The sequence below is a fragment of the Phalaenopsis equestris genome, unplaced genomic scaffold, assembly GCF_001263595.1.
Source record: "Phalaenopsis equestris unplaced genomic scaffold, ASM126359v1 Scaffold000330, whole genome shotgun sequence".
NCBI classification, from domain to species: domain Eukaryota; kingdom Viridiplantae; phylum Streptophyta; class Magnoliopsida; order Asparagales; family Orchidaceae; genus Phalaenopsis; species Phalaenopsis equestris.
In genome coordinates this window covers 34936-51962 of record NW_018164772.1, presented here as the reverse complement: position 1 = coordinate 51962, position 17027 = coordinate 34936, and positions in this window count along the sequence as shown.

The following is a 17027-nucleotide window of genomic DNA, read 5'->3' as shown; positions in this document are numbered from 1 at the left end:
TAATCTTGGTTCTTTGTTCTGGTACATAGTTGGGTTATTATTGGTTTATGTTTAGGGGTTCATTGCTAGGTTATCTTTGGTTATATGTAGGTTATTTTTGGCAGCTATTATTGGTTAATTGTTGGGTTATTTATAGGTTAATTATGGGTTATTCATGGGTTACTTATGAGTTAATGTAGCGGTGGTTTTTTGTTCTTTTTACGAGTTAATCTGGATTATTCTTGAGTTATTTGTGGGTTATTATTGGGTTATTATTTGGTTATTTATGAGTTAATGTTGCATTAGGGGCTGATTTTGTGGGAGTTATTCTTGGGATAATATTTGGTTAGTCAGAGTTTATTGAGGAGTTTATTATTAGGTTATTCTTGGATTATTGTGGGGTTATTTTTTTGTTTTTTTTTGGTTAAGGGGTTTCATGGAAGTTATTCTCCAGGTAGTGTTGGGTTAATTGAAGGGTTACGATTGTATATATTTTTAGGTTGTTCTTAGGTTATTGTAGTATTATTGGTGGGGTTTTTACTGGGTTATTGTAGTTTTATTATTGGTTTATTTCTGCGTTACTTTTGGTTTGGTCTGCGATTTAATCTGCAGTTATTTCAGGGTTATATTAGAGTTATTTAACAATTATTGAGGAAAATTATCTGAATGAGTGTTTTGAAAATTTTTATGCGGTTATTGTTAATAAATTCTTTCTTACTCATGTAGGTTGATGAACAAGAAGGGAATGAATTGCAGCTGTCGTCCTTCAACAGTTAGAGATGTGCTAGAGAAGGATCGGCCCACTGTTTCCAAAGAGACCTGAGAGAAGGCTGAGAGAATTGAATGTGCATCAATTTTTTGAACTCCCCTCATATCCTCAAGATCATATCCTAACTATGCACATTTTGAATTGTTGGGATATTGATCGTGTGCTATTCAGATTAGGTGGGAAGGAGGTGAGTTTTGCTGCAGATCAAGGTTCTTTACTGATTGGCATGCCCAACAAAGGACCAATAGCAAGCTGGAAAAAACAACCTCTCAGTGGTATGGATGTCAGGAAGACAAAGAGTGAACTAGTTAAGGTGTCACTCGGAGAGACTTCTGGTGTAGTCGATGAACTATTTATTAAGTTTTTGTTGTCAAATTTATTTTTTCCTTCAAGCAATTTTGGTGTGGCCGAAGGTCTTTATTCATTTGCTTAGAATTTGGATTCTTTCACTTCATTTAATTGGCCTACAACTATATGTGAATACCTCATTGAGCAAGTCAATCTTTGCGCAATTAAAATAAAGATGGGTCAACCATTGGGTTACCAAAATGGATTTGTTTTCCTCCTAACGGTTAGTATATTATTCATCTTTGCAGAAAGTTTATTCATTTTAGTGTCATCATATTGTAAGATTGATTTATTTGTGTTTGCTCAGCTGTGATTTTAAGAGCGCACAACTTTGATAATCCTTGCTATTCCTGAGGCCAGACCTCGTATGCTGAGGTGGTCAATAAATATTGGCCGGAACCCTGCAAATATACATCTGGCCTTTCAGAGGCTCAACGCTTCACAGGTTAGTAATTTAACATTTTGTTTAGAGTTACGTTATGTGCTACTTTATTTTGTTGTACTTGCAATTGGGTAGTTTTACCTGAGTGGTACTTAAGTTTGAATCTATTTGTAGATTTTGGATTTTTTTGCTGTCTTAAATATGAGGAGCAAGGTTTACTTGCGGGTCCTACTGATTTAATTTCTTTTCCTATCACACAACCTGAAGCTCAAGCCAAACCACCATTGCCTGATTCTCCTACCACTCATCATCTGATCCTCAGTCAAGTCATCCCTCCACCAACCCAGCCACAAACATATACAGACAACGATGTGGGCATAGAAAATCTCTTGCAAATGCTGCAGGAACAATAAAAATTTCTTTTTGAATTTAGAGAGTCTGTAAATAGTCGCTTTAATAAAATTGAGATCGCGATGGTAGAGATCCAGTCTGAAATCAGACAAATAAGGGTGAAGGGGAATCTACAAAGTCCATAGACATGAGAAAAAAGAGGAAAGTAGACTTCCCATTCACCGTTTCTGGCAGGAAGAAGGGAAGATCGATAAAGAAATTGAAGAAATTTGAAAATGTAAATAAGATTAGTTAGTAGAACATACACACAATTCTTTAGAGACTTATGTCGAACGAATAAAAGGTGATTCCAATGTTGAACATACCAAAATAATAGAAGTTTCAGACACCGCTAACATTCTTTATTTGGAACCACTGATTCTTACGGAGGAAGTTGGGGAACATGCTGTGGAGATCACAATTATGGATTTGAATGAAGATGTTCTTGAGGAGGAAGACTTGCAAAAAGCAATTATTCTATGTGAATGTGACCTCCCTGCTCATGTAGTTCCAACATCGTCAGCTGAAGGTCCTCCCACCATTGAGTTCTCTATCTTTGATCTCATCCCAACACACATGGAAGAAATGATTGATGCAAGTTTCAATGATTACATCGCTCGATAATTATCTCTGATTTAATAACTACATGCATCAATATGTTACATACATGTTTTGATATTTTTTTCTCGTTTGCCCGCAGTGATGATATGTTAGTTTTACGGGGTTTTATTCATATTAGTTGAAATTTTGTCGAAGCACTATGGAATAATGAAGAATTAGGACCTAAACATGTAGATATGTCTGCATTAATAATGGAAAGAAAATGTGCCCAATCACCCAATTCGTATAGGCCCCACCTTTACGTATCTCTCGTACATTGGGTACACTTCCAACTTTCCATAATTTCATATAAACCATAATACAACTTATATAGTCATACTGCTTTTGCTATACAAGCATACAAAGACCACCCAATGAGGGAGCTTGTAAGAAATCTCACCATTGATACGGTTGACAGAGCCGAATTTATTTTGATTCCAATAATTTATAATAGACACTAGACTTCACTTGTGGGGAATATGAATACCCGCAAAGGGAGATTCTATGATTCGTTACCCAATAAACTTCATGTGGCCGTCAGCCGCAATGTTGTAAGCAAATAGAGTTTCAATTCTTGGATTCTTTAAGCAATTCTTTCATTGTGTATCCGGTCACATATTGTAATTAACATAGTTATTTCCATATTCAAAATCTAGTGAAGGACACTGGAAAAGTCTTCCCCTTTGATCCACTAAAATGGTCAGTTTCAATAACGAGAGGCGTTCCTACACAGAGTAATAGCATTGATTGTGCTCTATTTATATGTAAATATATGAAAACAATTGTACAGGTCGAGAAGTTGGATTGGAAGAATAAATTAAATTGGTAGGAAGATAAGCCGCAATTTAGTGCAGAGCTGGCATACGAAAATTATAGATTTACACTGACTGAACAATAAATTAATGTATGTGAATGTAAAGTCGTGTAATAGTGTATGAATTTGTGTTATTTGACGTTGAATTTGTTTAATCTACAACCACTTGTAAGTATGAATACTTTACTGATTGAATTTTTGTAAGCATGAGTAGAAACAAAAACTTCCCTTTAATAACCATCGTTGTATATTATAATAACATAGAGATGAGCCAAAAATAACTTAGAGATAACTCATAAAAAGACCGTGTTTGGAAAGATGGAGAATAATTTAGAAATAAGCTAAAAATAACTCATTAGTAATCTGGAGTATGGGTGGTATAGCGGGTTTATCTCCAAGGTAGTATGGAGAGCAATGTAAAATAATAATAAAAATGGAATGAGAAACTTTGAAGTAAATTAAAATAAGATAGACATAACCAGGTAATAACCCAGAAATAACGCATAAAAAGGCCACATTTATGCACGAGTACTGCGGGAATATCGAGATTACTGCCGAGGGCTACTGCGAGAGTTTATGCGGGTGCTACTGCGGGTGTATTGCAGAATTTTATCAGGAGTATTGCAGAGTAGGTGGGATTAATTTTGAGTACTGTGAGAAATATTAGAAGAGTAATTTCAGAGTACTTCAGGGGTTTTGCGGGAGTTTATTACATGGGTAATTCAACGGCTACTTCATGAGTAATGCGAGCGGTATTGCATGAGTTTTTTACAGGGGTACTCCAAGCGCTACTGTGGGAATACTATGGGAGTTTATATGGAGTACGGTTTTTGAAATGCTGGATAAATTCTAAGTATTGCGGAAAATATTTCGAGAGTACATTCATGGTAATACGAGAGTAATGGTAGTTTATTATGGGTGTACTGCTTGGGCTACTGCGAGAATACTGTGGGAGTTTGTCTGGAGTACTATGGGAGTTTATGTGGGTGCTACTGCGAGAGTACTATGGGAGTTTATCGAGAGTACTGCCAGAGTACTGCGGAATTAATTATGCGTACTCTGAGAAATAATAATAACATACATTCAAAATACTGCAGGGCTTCTACGGGAATTTATTAAGGGGGCACTCTGAGCGCTACTGCGGGAATACTCTGGGAGTTTATCTGGAGTATGGTTTTAGAAATGCAGGATAAATTCTGAGTACTGCGGAAAATATTTCGAGGGCTACTGCGAGAGTAGTGGGGGAGTATTGCGAGGGTTACTGTGGGAGTATTGTGGGAGTTTATCTAGAGTACAATCAGAGTAGTGATGCAGAATAAATTTTGAATATGGCGGGAAATATTATGAGAGTACTTACAAAGTACCACAGACGTTCTGTGGGAGTTTGATTTGGGGATACTACAAGAAGTTCAGCGGGAGTTTTTTACAAGGGTAGTGTGGGGTTTTTGCAGGAATTTATTCGATTTAATTATCATACAACGTGAACGGCGCTGTCTTGATTGTCAAACTATTTTTGAATGAAACAATAAGGATTGGGTGAAAGCTTTCGAATTTACTACTGAGCCAGGGTTTTCATCCATGTCTGCGCTACTGCGGGAATACTCTAGGAGTTTATCTGGAGTATGGTTTTAGAAATGCAGGATAAATTCTGAGTACTGCGGAAAATATTTCGAGGGCTACTGCGAGAGTAGTGGGGGAGTATTGCGAGGGTTACTGTGGGAGTATTGCGAGAGTTTATCTAGAGTACAATCGAAGTAGTGATGCCGAATAAATTCTGAGTAGGGCGGAAAATATTATGAGAGTACTTACAGGGTACCACAGGTGTTCTGCGGGAGTTTGATTTGGGGATACTACCAGAAGTTCAGCGGGAGTTTTTTACGAGGCTACTGTGGGGTTTTTACAGGAATTTATTCAGTTTAATTATCATACAACGTGAACGGCGCTATCTCGATTGTCAAAATATTATTGAATGAAACAGTAAGGAATGGGCGAAAGCTTTTGAATTTACTACTGAGCCAGGGTTTTCATCCATGTCCTTTAATTTATCTTAGAGATTCGGATTGTCTCTTTGAAGCCGAAGAAGATGATGTTGGAAAAGCTAGAACACATTGTGAAGAAAGACCGGTCGAAAGAGAATGCCACTGATAAGGGTCAGCTGAGTGTTTCAAGGTAACTTTGTTTGTTGTATTCTATCCACCAATAAAACCAATGCAGTGGGATACATTAGCTTAAATGATGACAAAAAAAAACCCCCTATATACTTTCAAAATAACTGAAACAGTATTAGCTTATTGACGGGGTGTTGGGTTACATTAAGCATTGATTATGTCAATATTGGAACCATTAAGCTTCTATTATGCCAACATTCACACAGATTTTTGAACCCAAAGGCCTTGAATTGTAGATGTCGTCCATCATCAGTTAGGGAAGTTCTTGATAAGCTCCGTCCAATGATTTCCGCTGAAACACGGAGTAAACTGAGAGCAATGAACATAGACCAATTTTTTGAACTCCCTCCATACCGTCAGGATCATATCGTGACTATGCACATATTGAGATTATGGGATATTGATTTAATGGTTTTCAACATTGGTGGGAAAGTCCTAAGATTTGTTCCAGACCAAGTTGCCATGATCATAGACATGCCCAACATAGGATCACCGACTAAATGGAATAAGCTACCCACCTGTGTCATGGATGCTAGACAAATAAAAAGTGACCTATTAAAGGTTGCACTAGGGGAGACTGCTACTCCATTTGATAATCAATTTCTTAAGTTTATGTTGTCAAATTTATTTTTTTTTATAAGAAATTTATGCGTGGCAAATGTTCTTTACTCAATCTGCGAGAATGTACCTGAATTTCCTAATTTTAATTGGCCTGCTACACTATGTGAATTTCTCATTGAGCAAATCAATTTCTGTTGCATTAAAATTAAAAGGAACCAATCGCTAGGATACATGAATGATTTTTTTCCTCATAATGGTAGGTGTTCTGCACGTACACATAATTTCCCGCGTGTATCTTTAACATGTCATGTAGTGAAATATTTGTCTTTAATTACAGCTATGGTTTTATGCGTGAACAACATTGGTCGTCCCCATTGCTCTTGAGACCAAACCTTGAATGCTGAGGAGGCCAACACGCTTAGGCTGGAGCCCTTCACATGTTCATACAGCCTTCACGAGGCTAAACTCTGCACAGGTAAGTGATTTATATCGCACAGGTAAGTGATTTATATCACTGACAATGTCATCTTGGTTTTATGTTGACATCGCTTATCCGATATGCTTTGCAGGTTTTTGGCTTTTTCCAGGATATAAAAGATGATGAGCACCATTTACTGGCCCTTCCAGTTGAAGGACCACCCATTTATACGAACGGACTCCCACAGCGGGAAGCACACTCCATTGCACAGTCACTTAGTCATTTTGATGATAAACCTTTCGTTCCATATCACAACATCCCACAATGAAGACACTCCCAAATGGACATAAATATTGAATTTGATGAAATATACCATTTACTATTAGATCAACAATAGTTTCTTTTAGATTTTCAATCCTTTGTGAATAGCCGTTTAAATAGCTTAGAGAACAGACTGATAAAGTTACAATATCAAGCGAACACAACAGTATGCGGGGGGGGGGCTGCGGAATTAATTATGCGGGGGGTGGTGACGGTGGGGTGCTTTTAGGAGTAACCTGCTGAAATTGCCAATATCTATGATGAAAGGAATAACGGCCCAAATAAATAGCGTTGATTGTGGTGTGTTCGTAAGCAAATACATCGAAACAATTGTACAAATGCACACAACCGATTGGAAGGATCATCTCGGATGGCAGGATCAGATGCCATCTTTCAGAGCTGAAATTGCATATGAAATGTGTAAAATTGCGTTGAAAAAACTACAAATGTAATCATAATATTATTTTGTGATATTGTCATTAATTTAAAGAGTTTGTGGGCCTCTAGGATAACGCAATTTTTTCTGGGTTATTGCGAGGTTATAATAGAGTTATTTCATAAAAATCAATAGATAGTGTTGATTTCGTAATCCACCAAAACGACTTAAATAACCCACAAATAACTCAACCGTTTCGCAACAATAATGACACACTTGCGGGGTATCTCGGGGTTACGACAGAGTTATTGTGGACTTATTGCGGGCTTATTGCTAACTTATTGCTAACTTATTTGTGCGATTTTAATGGGCTTATTTGCGGGAATATTGCGGAATTATTGTGAGCTTATTGTTGGATTATAGAGGGCTTATTGTGAGAATATTGTAGGACTATTTCGGGCTTATTATGGGATTATTGTGGGCTTATTGAGGGCTTATTGTGGCTTTATTGCTGAATTATTTCTAGATTAATATGGGATTATTGCAGGCTTATTGTAGCCTTATTGCACCTTTTTGTGGCCTTCTTGATGGATTTTTGTGGGATTACTTCGGGCTTATTGCGGCCTTATAGTGGAATTTTTTCGGAATTAGTTTGGGCTTTTTGCTGGCTTATTGCGGCCTTATTGTGGGATTAGTTCGAGCTTATTGCTGGCATATTGTGGGATGTTTGTGGGATTAGTTCTGACTTATTGTTGCCTTATTACGAGCTTATTGTGGGATTTTTGCGGGATTAGTTTGGGCTTATTGTTGTTTTATTGCGGGCGTATTGCAGGCATATTGTAAGATTATTGCGGGCTTATTAATAGATACTCCATATCAAATATGTTTATCAAAAAAATTTTAAGAGAACCAGAACAAATATAACACAGCATTTAGTAATCTTATCGGAAAAACATTACATATTTTAAACATACCTTTACATTCATCAGCTCATAAAAAACAATGCATATATTACATAAAAATTCGCGAGTCCACTATGAAATGCCTTAAATTTTGTGATTTTGGCATTAAGGGTGTTCAGTGTCTGATATATACAAAAATAATTCATTTCCAATAAAAATCTCAACAAATACAAAGATACTCGTAAATCGTTGATACATGCTTTACAAGAAGGAGAATGTGGATGCAAATTTGAGCTATTATGAAAACGTGGTTCAGTAATTAGCGAAAACAGTGTTCTTCGTAGTGAGCTTTTGGGCCTCATACAAATCTCATGAGGTAGTTGTTAACCCGACATTAGAAAAATTTATGGGATATTGCGAAAGATAAACTTAAGAAGGTTAAATGCAACTCAAGTGACTCAGAACCTGAGTCTTACACTCCAGAACTAACACAGACAATTGATGCAAAAATCCAACATGGTCTTTCTCAAATGGTAAATTCCAGTTCCAATAATGAAATCTCAAATACTACATTAATACGGGTAAACCCTTAAATACATGCTTTGAAAAGAGAAAAATCACATCTCCATCTTACAAAGCATGTATCAAACGGTTTACCTGTATTGATGTAGTGTTTGAGATTTCATTATGGGAAATAAAATTTACTATTTGAGAAAGACCATATTGGATTTCTTCATCAATTGTTTGCGTTAGTTTTGGAGTGTAAGACTCGGGTTCTGGGTCACTTGGGTTGCATTTAACCTTCTTGAGTTCATCTTTCATAATATCCACAAATTTTTCCAATGTCGAGTTAACGCTTGCCTCATGAGATTTTTATGAGGCACACACATTCACGATGAAGAACACTCTTTTCGCTATTTACTGGACTATGTATCCATAATAGCTAAAAATTGCATCCTCATTCTCCGTCTTGCAAAGCATGTATCAACATTTTATCTCTCAGTTGTCGTATATCTCAGTAATGAAATGCATCAACAGATCGGTGTGACATGTTCCTGTTGCAAAAAGCAAGTGAACGTTAGCTAACATAGTTTAAGTTAAAGATAGAGCCACGGTTTGAATTTTGGTTGAACCTGAAGTAGATAATCTGATATTGCTGACATATTCGCCTCTAACTACAAATTTGCTTCTTGGCTCATGGCCACGATCCTTACATATATGCATTGGTGATTATTAGACAAACGTGTTGTTACAGTTGACCTCACTTTTGGTTGAGGTCTAGTTTCCTCCTTAGTAGCCTAAGGTCTAGCCATAGGACTTTCCTGTTGACTATTCCTAGAGGACTAGAAAAAGAACCCTTACCATTAGAAATTCTAAACTTTTCTTTGCTCAACTTGAAGTTCTACATGTTGGTCCTAACCTCTAGCACATAGTAGGTGGAGTCATTATGAGAGAGCTCAAAAGGAGTTTCCCATAGGATGCTCAGGCCTTAGGACTAACTCTGGGTGGTCTGGTCTTGGTTAGGCTAGCTTGCACACACTACACTTTCTCACACCCCCCAAACCTTAAGAACACTTGCACCTAATTTGGTCTCCTGACTCCTTTTGAAAAGCTCATATGGGTGGACTCAAACCCCTAGCCCTTGTCTAAGAAGGTTAGGACCAGTATATTGAACATCAAAAATGAATCCTCATATGAATCCTATTAGTTTGACATGACTTCATGGCTTCCTTGCCCATCCTAGCCCAAACTCCCATCCAAATTACCAAAATACCCCTACAATCCTAATTTTTGCCAAAATTCCCAAAATTGCCCAAAACACTCAAATTTGTCCAAAAGTCAATTCAAACCATTCCCCACTACTCAAATTGACCAAAATCATCAAATTTCCAAAATACTACAAAATTAGCAAAAATTACCAAAATGCCCCTCATGTTTCAAAAATTTCAAAAATTCAAAAAATTCCCAAAAATTTCAAAGTCATCCCAAATATTCCCAATTTCAATTTTGAGCCATCACATTGACCCATTTTGACCAAAAGCCCCAACTTGCTCTTAAAGGCCCAATTTCCCCAAATTAGCCTCAATGTCAAGCCAATTGATCTCAATCTTCCCCAATTTCAATTTCAAACCAAAATTTCAATTTCAAACCAAAATTCAACATCCCTTATACCAAATTGAAACCAAATACAAACTCAATTTGACCCAATTGCAAGCTCAATTTCACCCAAACCCAAGTCTAACCCAAAATCCCCAAATTGACTATATGTCCTAATTTTCCAAAATCCCCAAATTGACTATATGTCCTAATTCCACCAAATTAGCTTTCCAATTCAATTCAAAGTCACTTAAAATCCTTTCAAAACTCTTCATAACATCTCCCTACACCAAATTAAACATTTAATTAACCAAAATTTTAGCTCAAATTCACCCCCAATTTTAAAAGCCCATGCCCACCACATTTAATTTCAAAAGCCCACAGTTCAATTAGAAGCCCCCATGACAATTTTTCTCCTCATGATCCATTAAATCAAACTCATTCTCTAAGTTTTCAATTCATGCCAAAATTATTCCAAATGAAGCCTCATGACAAAATCCACAAAAATACCCCATAAATTAAAAAACCCCTTCTCATGCAAATTGACCAATCTAAGGACAAACCATGGCCATACCCAAGCCATAGGTGAGCCATATGAGCCTTTGCCACCTCACCAAGCTATTCATGGAAAAAGGAGGAGCCACTTTTAAGCTCCATTAAAAAGTTTTTAACCCTCTTAATGATACACTCTAACCCATGCTTAGACAAATCCTTTGGATAGGGACCTCTCCTCACTAATTAAGCTAAGCCAAATGTAAGCCAAATAGCTAAGCCAAATGATCTCCTCTTCAGCCAAAACCAGCCTTGATGGGTGGACCTAACCCAAATCCATGATTTGACCCAAATTGACCCAAAAATAGGTTCACCCCCATTCCCCTTTAATCCAAGACCTTTACACATGGACAACCCCAATTTACTTCACCAAAACCAAGCCCTGATCTCCTTAACCAAATGGTGACCTGCTCTGGCCGGCCAGCCACCTTGGCTATCGGAAAACACCATGACCAAGGAAGAACAAGGAGTTAAACTCAAAATTACACCCAACCAAGCTGACTCACTCCAATTGGATTTTTTCCCCTTTCTTCCCTCCACCTAAGCAACCAGAACCACCCACTGGTTAGCCCAATTGCAGCCTCCAAGCTCGTCTATTTAAACTAACCCTCCACGGCCAAGGGAGGAGTTGTTGAAATTCCTTAGGGAGACCCTGAAAATTTATTCCCAGAGCTTCTTCAAGACCTCTTGTGTTCAAGCCCTCCATATTTCAGCCCTCAAACCCACTTCCTAAGCTCAATTTTGGAGCTCAAAAATCAGCCTGAACCATGACGTAATCCCCCATAGCTCCACAATGCACCAAAATCAAATTAATTGCACCCACACCATCCCCTGAGTGAAAGAAGAAGATCCCCCATAAAAGCACCATCACCAGACCACCCTAACATAGAATTTGATCAACACTCAAAATCGGCCTTGATCGAATTTGGGTCTAGGCAATTCACCACTGCCCAAGGCTTCATCTAGGAGCTCTCTGGACTCAACTCAAACTTTTGGAAGCACGCAATTGAGGTCGCACATCTTGGGCAAAGGTGCATCCTGTTTGTGTGTGGTAGCAAAATAAAAAGAATATCCAAATGTGACACACAATCACCATGATCAATTCACTTCCACACAGCAAAAGGATTTCAAAAAACCAAATTATCAAATCATGTCATATGGTAGATAATGACAAAATCTATTGCATCCACAAAAGCACAATTCAAGCATCCAACGAAAGTAATTAATAAATAAAGAAATAAATAAATAAATAAGTAAATCAATGTATCGTGAAAGACATCAATTTTGTTTGAAGCTTGCAGGAAGACCATCAATCAATCACCACATCTTAGATAATAAAAAGTCCAAAGAGGGAGAGAAGCAAATTTTAGCCAACTAGAGAGAAAGAATTATAGGGAAAATTAGGAAATGAGACCTTTTAAAGATAATGATAGAGTGATCCTTGAAGAAGGTCTGTGAGCTAGGTATTACAAATCCGACCTAACAAATACCATAATGCATAGATAGAAAATGAATCATAACAAAAAGAAGCTAAATTTAGTTTATCACAAATAAATTCAATCTCAAATCTAGCATCAATATCACTACTTCACGTGCATGATAATCCATTTAATCGCCTTTAAAGAAAATCCACCATAGGAATAAAGTCATAAAGAAAGTGGAGAAATAATTGTAAATCAATAGCAAACATTAGATCATCTCCAAAGTGGGAAATGAAAATGATGCAAACTATTCTTTTACACCCAAATCCACCAATGTGAATGATCATGAATGAGGAATCGTTGTTACTTCATAGTCCGGTCGATGAACATATCAATCTTTATTTCAAAGCGAATTATTTTATTTTGTTGATCGCGGGATGAAAGGCAAAATCAAGTGGGAGTTTTGTGTGGGAAAAAGTAAAATTGGCTTTGATCTACACAATTTTACAAAATATTTGGCGAGGGGGTTTGGAGGGCACGTGTCCCCTCGATAATCCCCTCTCCCGACCCCACCCCCACCCCTAAAATCTACCTATGGATGAGCTAATATGTATGGGCTATCAAACTGATGAGCTCCCGTGCTCATTATTCCTGACCAAATTAACCAATGGGCTAACAACATCTTATGTGAATACTATTCTAGGTTGAGTTCATCAATAGTTAGGCTATACATATTTAAATTTTCTTATTCTCTTCTCTCACTATAAGTTTATTATAAAAAGAATAAGATAATTAAATATATCAAATATTTAATTAATGCCCATTTAAAATACGCAGTAAGTGATGGATGCATTTGGTCTTTTTTTGCATCATGACTCTTTAAATAAGAGCGAAGGGATAAAAAGGAATCACTTTATTCTTGAATTTTGTACTTCAAGCTTCTATTACAATAAAATTATGGAAGTTCTTAAAAATATGAGCAGTATTTGTTGACCTCACTTTTTGTTGAGGTCTAGTCTTTATTCCTGAGGAGCCTAGGATCTAGCCATATAACTTTCCTATTGACTATTCCTAGAAGACTAGTGATGGTATTATCACTAATAGAAATTCAAATCTCTTTTTTGCTCATCTCAAAGTTCCACATATTGCTTCTAACCTCTAGCACATAGTGGGTGAGATCAATATTGGGGAGCTCAAGCGGAGTCCCCATATGACTATTTGCCTTTAAGGTTAACCCTGGGCGGTGTGGTCTTGGTCAGTCCTGCACACACACACTTGCACTTGCACGCACTCACAACCTAAATCCTTCACTCACAACCTAAATCCTTAGCCAAACATGCCTAGCTTGCTCCCTTACTCTATTGGAAACTCATGCGGATGGTCCCCTAAACCATTAGTCATGGGCTAAGGTTTCGTTAAGACCAACACATGGAGGATCCATAATGTGAATTCCTTTGTTCCTATGGCTCAAATAGGGTGACCTCATGATTAAAATTCTCAATTGAACCAAATTTTACTAAAATTTTAATTTTAACCCTTTTCACCCCAAACTTTACCAAATTACCAAATCACCCCTAAACTCTAGATTTTCCAAAAATTCCAAAAATTACCAAAATTCTCAAAATATATTCAAAAATCATTTCAAATCATTCTAAATCACTCAAATTAACCAAAGTACCTTAAATAATCAAAATTCCTGAATGCCCCAAACATCCCCAAAATTACCAAAATACCATTCATATTCCAATAAATCCAAAAACCACTAAAATCTCCTAAATCACTTCAAATGTCCCCAAAATCAGTTTGAACCACTCCAGTGGGCCTATCTTTATCAAATTGACTCATTTTGACCAAAATCCCCAAGTTGTCCTTAAAGTCCCAAATCCCCAAATTCATCCTCAATTTCCACCAAATTGACTTCAGTCTCCCCAAATTTCAATTACAAACTCAAATTCATCATCCCCAATCCCAGTTGAAACCAAAACCAAGCCCAATTGAAACCACCAATTTCAAGTCTAATTTCAATCTCAATAAAAAATCCACAATTTAGCCATACCTTTAAATTCCTCAAATTGAACCCAATGATAAGAAAAAATTTCCCCAAATTTGAATTCCAAATTCATCATAACACTTCCCTAAGTCAGTTTGAACAATCAATTGACTCAAATTTGAACTCAAAGCTTACCCAAATCCAACTTAAGCCAAAACCCTCATTTTTTGACCAAAAGCCCAAATCTTCCAAATTGAACCTCATAACTCCAAAATTTCCACCCAATTGATATCCAAAATTCTTCGTCCCAATCTTTTAGATCAAATTGAACCATCAATTGAACAATATCCAAACTCTAGCAGAATCTAAACCCAAGTCTAACCCAAATGCCCAAAATTGACATATAGCCAAATTCCACCAAATTGCCCTTCCAAATCAATTCAAATCACTCAACTCCTTTTCCAAACTTCTCATGACCATTATTTAAGACAATTTGATCAATCAATTGAGCCAAATTCAAAATCTAGCCAAACCCAAAATCAAATTCAAGCTCAAGACATGATTTTGAACCCAAGTCATTGTTGGCATCATTTTTTTTATGTCACTTGTGTGGGATGTTCACCTAAGCATATCGAGGTAACACTTCGTGCAAATAAGTCACCTATAGCTCAACACATCCATTCAAGACCCACTGGCACGTGTTTATGTGCACTTAGCCGGGGTCGTTTTACTAAACTTTGGTTTTCGCTTAGATGAAGGTTGATCAACATTTGGCACATCATACGAATTTGATTGGATCGAAAAATATTTGTTATCATGTTGTGCCTGAATTTGATTTGAATTGGCCCAATCATCAGTGAAGTTGTCCAGATGAGTCCAGATGATGAAACAGATCGCTTGAGTGAGTCTTGAACGTCGATTCCACTTAGGGAAGATGCTCGTTGCACCATGGTTTCACGTGCGGGTTTAAAATATGTTAATTATCATTATTTGGCCCAATAGTCAAAAAAGTGATCCAAAACAATCCCGAATGACAAAACGGACTATGTGGTCACGTCCGAAACTTTTATTTTACCTACTTGAGACCCTCATTTCGCCGCAAGGACATATCTGGGCAAAATATCTGCGGAGGATAATAATAATAATAATACAATAATAATATTATTATTATTATATAAAAATATAAAAATATGTCTTCCCTTCCTTATCTACTGCTCATGCGTGACCCACACGTAGATCCCTCTCTCTCCCTTTTATCACCTGCACGCCTGCTCGGATGGCGATCTTATCTTCTGCAGCCTCTTCCTCGAGTCAAGCCTTTCCTTGCAAACAAGAGCTCGAAGCTCGAGCTCCCTCGTCGGAGCCTCGCAGCTGACCTAGCTGGCGGCTCTCCTTCCTCACCAACCATCACCGGAGCCACCCTTTGGCTCTCTCAAACCACGCCACTTGTAACTCCCCTCTCCCTTCGACGCTTCCTACTTCGTCGGACCTCCCACGTCGCCGGCAAAGACCGGAGAGCCTTGCCACAAACCGGATCTTCTCCCTAGCATCTATGGCTCCCTCTCCCTGGCATGGAAATGCCAAAGCTTGAGCAACCCTCTTTATCTCCTTGTCGTCGCTGGAACTTTGTTGGCCACCTCCTCCAACTCCGACGCTAAGATCTTGTTAGTCTGAGTGCTCTTTTGCTGTCCTCCTTCTCTGGTCAAGCCTTCTCTTTGGCTCCACTTCCATCTCGTCGGTCGGCATGTTTGCATGTGCTAGGCTCGATCGCCTCCTTCCCTTGCCATCGACGACCTCGCCGACTTTGTTCTCCTTATGACAGCGACCCGAGAAGCGCGGCGATCTCACTGCGTTTCCCTTGTCGTCGAGGAGGTGATGATGTCACGTCATATAAAGGTTCGTTCAACCTCTTAACGTGAAGGGTATATTTTTTGTTATATTTTTATATGCCAAAATTATCATTTTTAGTACTTTCCTCTCTCACTGATTCTTGCCTCTCTTGCCCTTACTACCTCCTATATTTCTCGTTGCATGGCTCATTGCAAGGCACATTGGCACACGAATCAGACACCGGACGCCGACAGCTTGGAGTAAGCAAAGAGAACGCATCTGCAACTGTCACGGTGGTGAGATTTTCTAACTCCTAGCTGGCCCTACGTTTTAGCGGTGTCTAGGCATGTGGGTTCGATCAGCCACACGAGGTGCGTGCGCCGGTGTGAGCCGATGCGATGACGTACCTATGTAATTGATCATCGATTTTTCAGAGGAAGCCGTAGGCTATAAATCTCATGCGTTGGCCACTCTTATACAAAGCCGAATGATTCACATTTTTTGAGCCTTAGATCTTTATCCTATATGGTTGGAATCCCAATTTTCCACAGTTTTGGCACTCCTAATCTCCCTTGAAGGGATTATTTGAGTTCTATCTTAGAGGACAGGAAAAGATTTGTATCTAGTTCGTCCTATATGATTCCCGGTGTTCGTAGAGAGAAAGAAGCTTTCTAGCTAGTCTGCCCTACGAACGGTGGAGAGTTTCCCCTATGAGAAATCGGAGGGGAAAACCCTCTACATTGCCACGCCAAAGCTGGAGGCGGTGATGCCACAGATCTAAGTGCGTCAACCCTAGGTACATATGTGAGGTCGTTAGGATGAGTTCGACGTGTTGTTGAGTGGTTGGGTTTCATTGCATGTGCATGAGCCATTTGATGCATTTTGGCGTGTTGATCATATTGTATGTCATATGCAGGATCACTTGATCACTTTGGTTCAACCAACCACTCCGGCCCAGTCGATCGTTCACTTGTGCATGATCGTATTGCATGTTTGTGTGTATGTGTCTGTTTGTTCATCTGCATAAGCACCATCACTTATTTGCATTGCACTTTTATTGAGGTTACTGTCGTCATGATATGCCCATCTCCAGGTCACTGCCCCCTCGG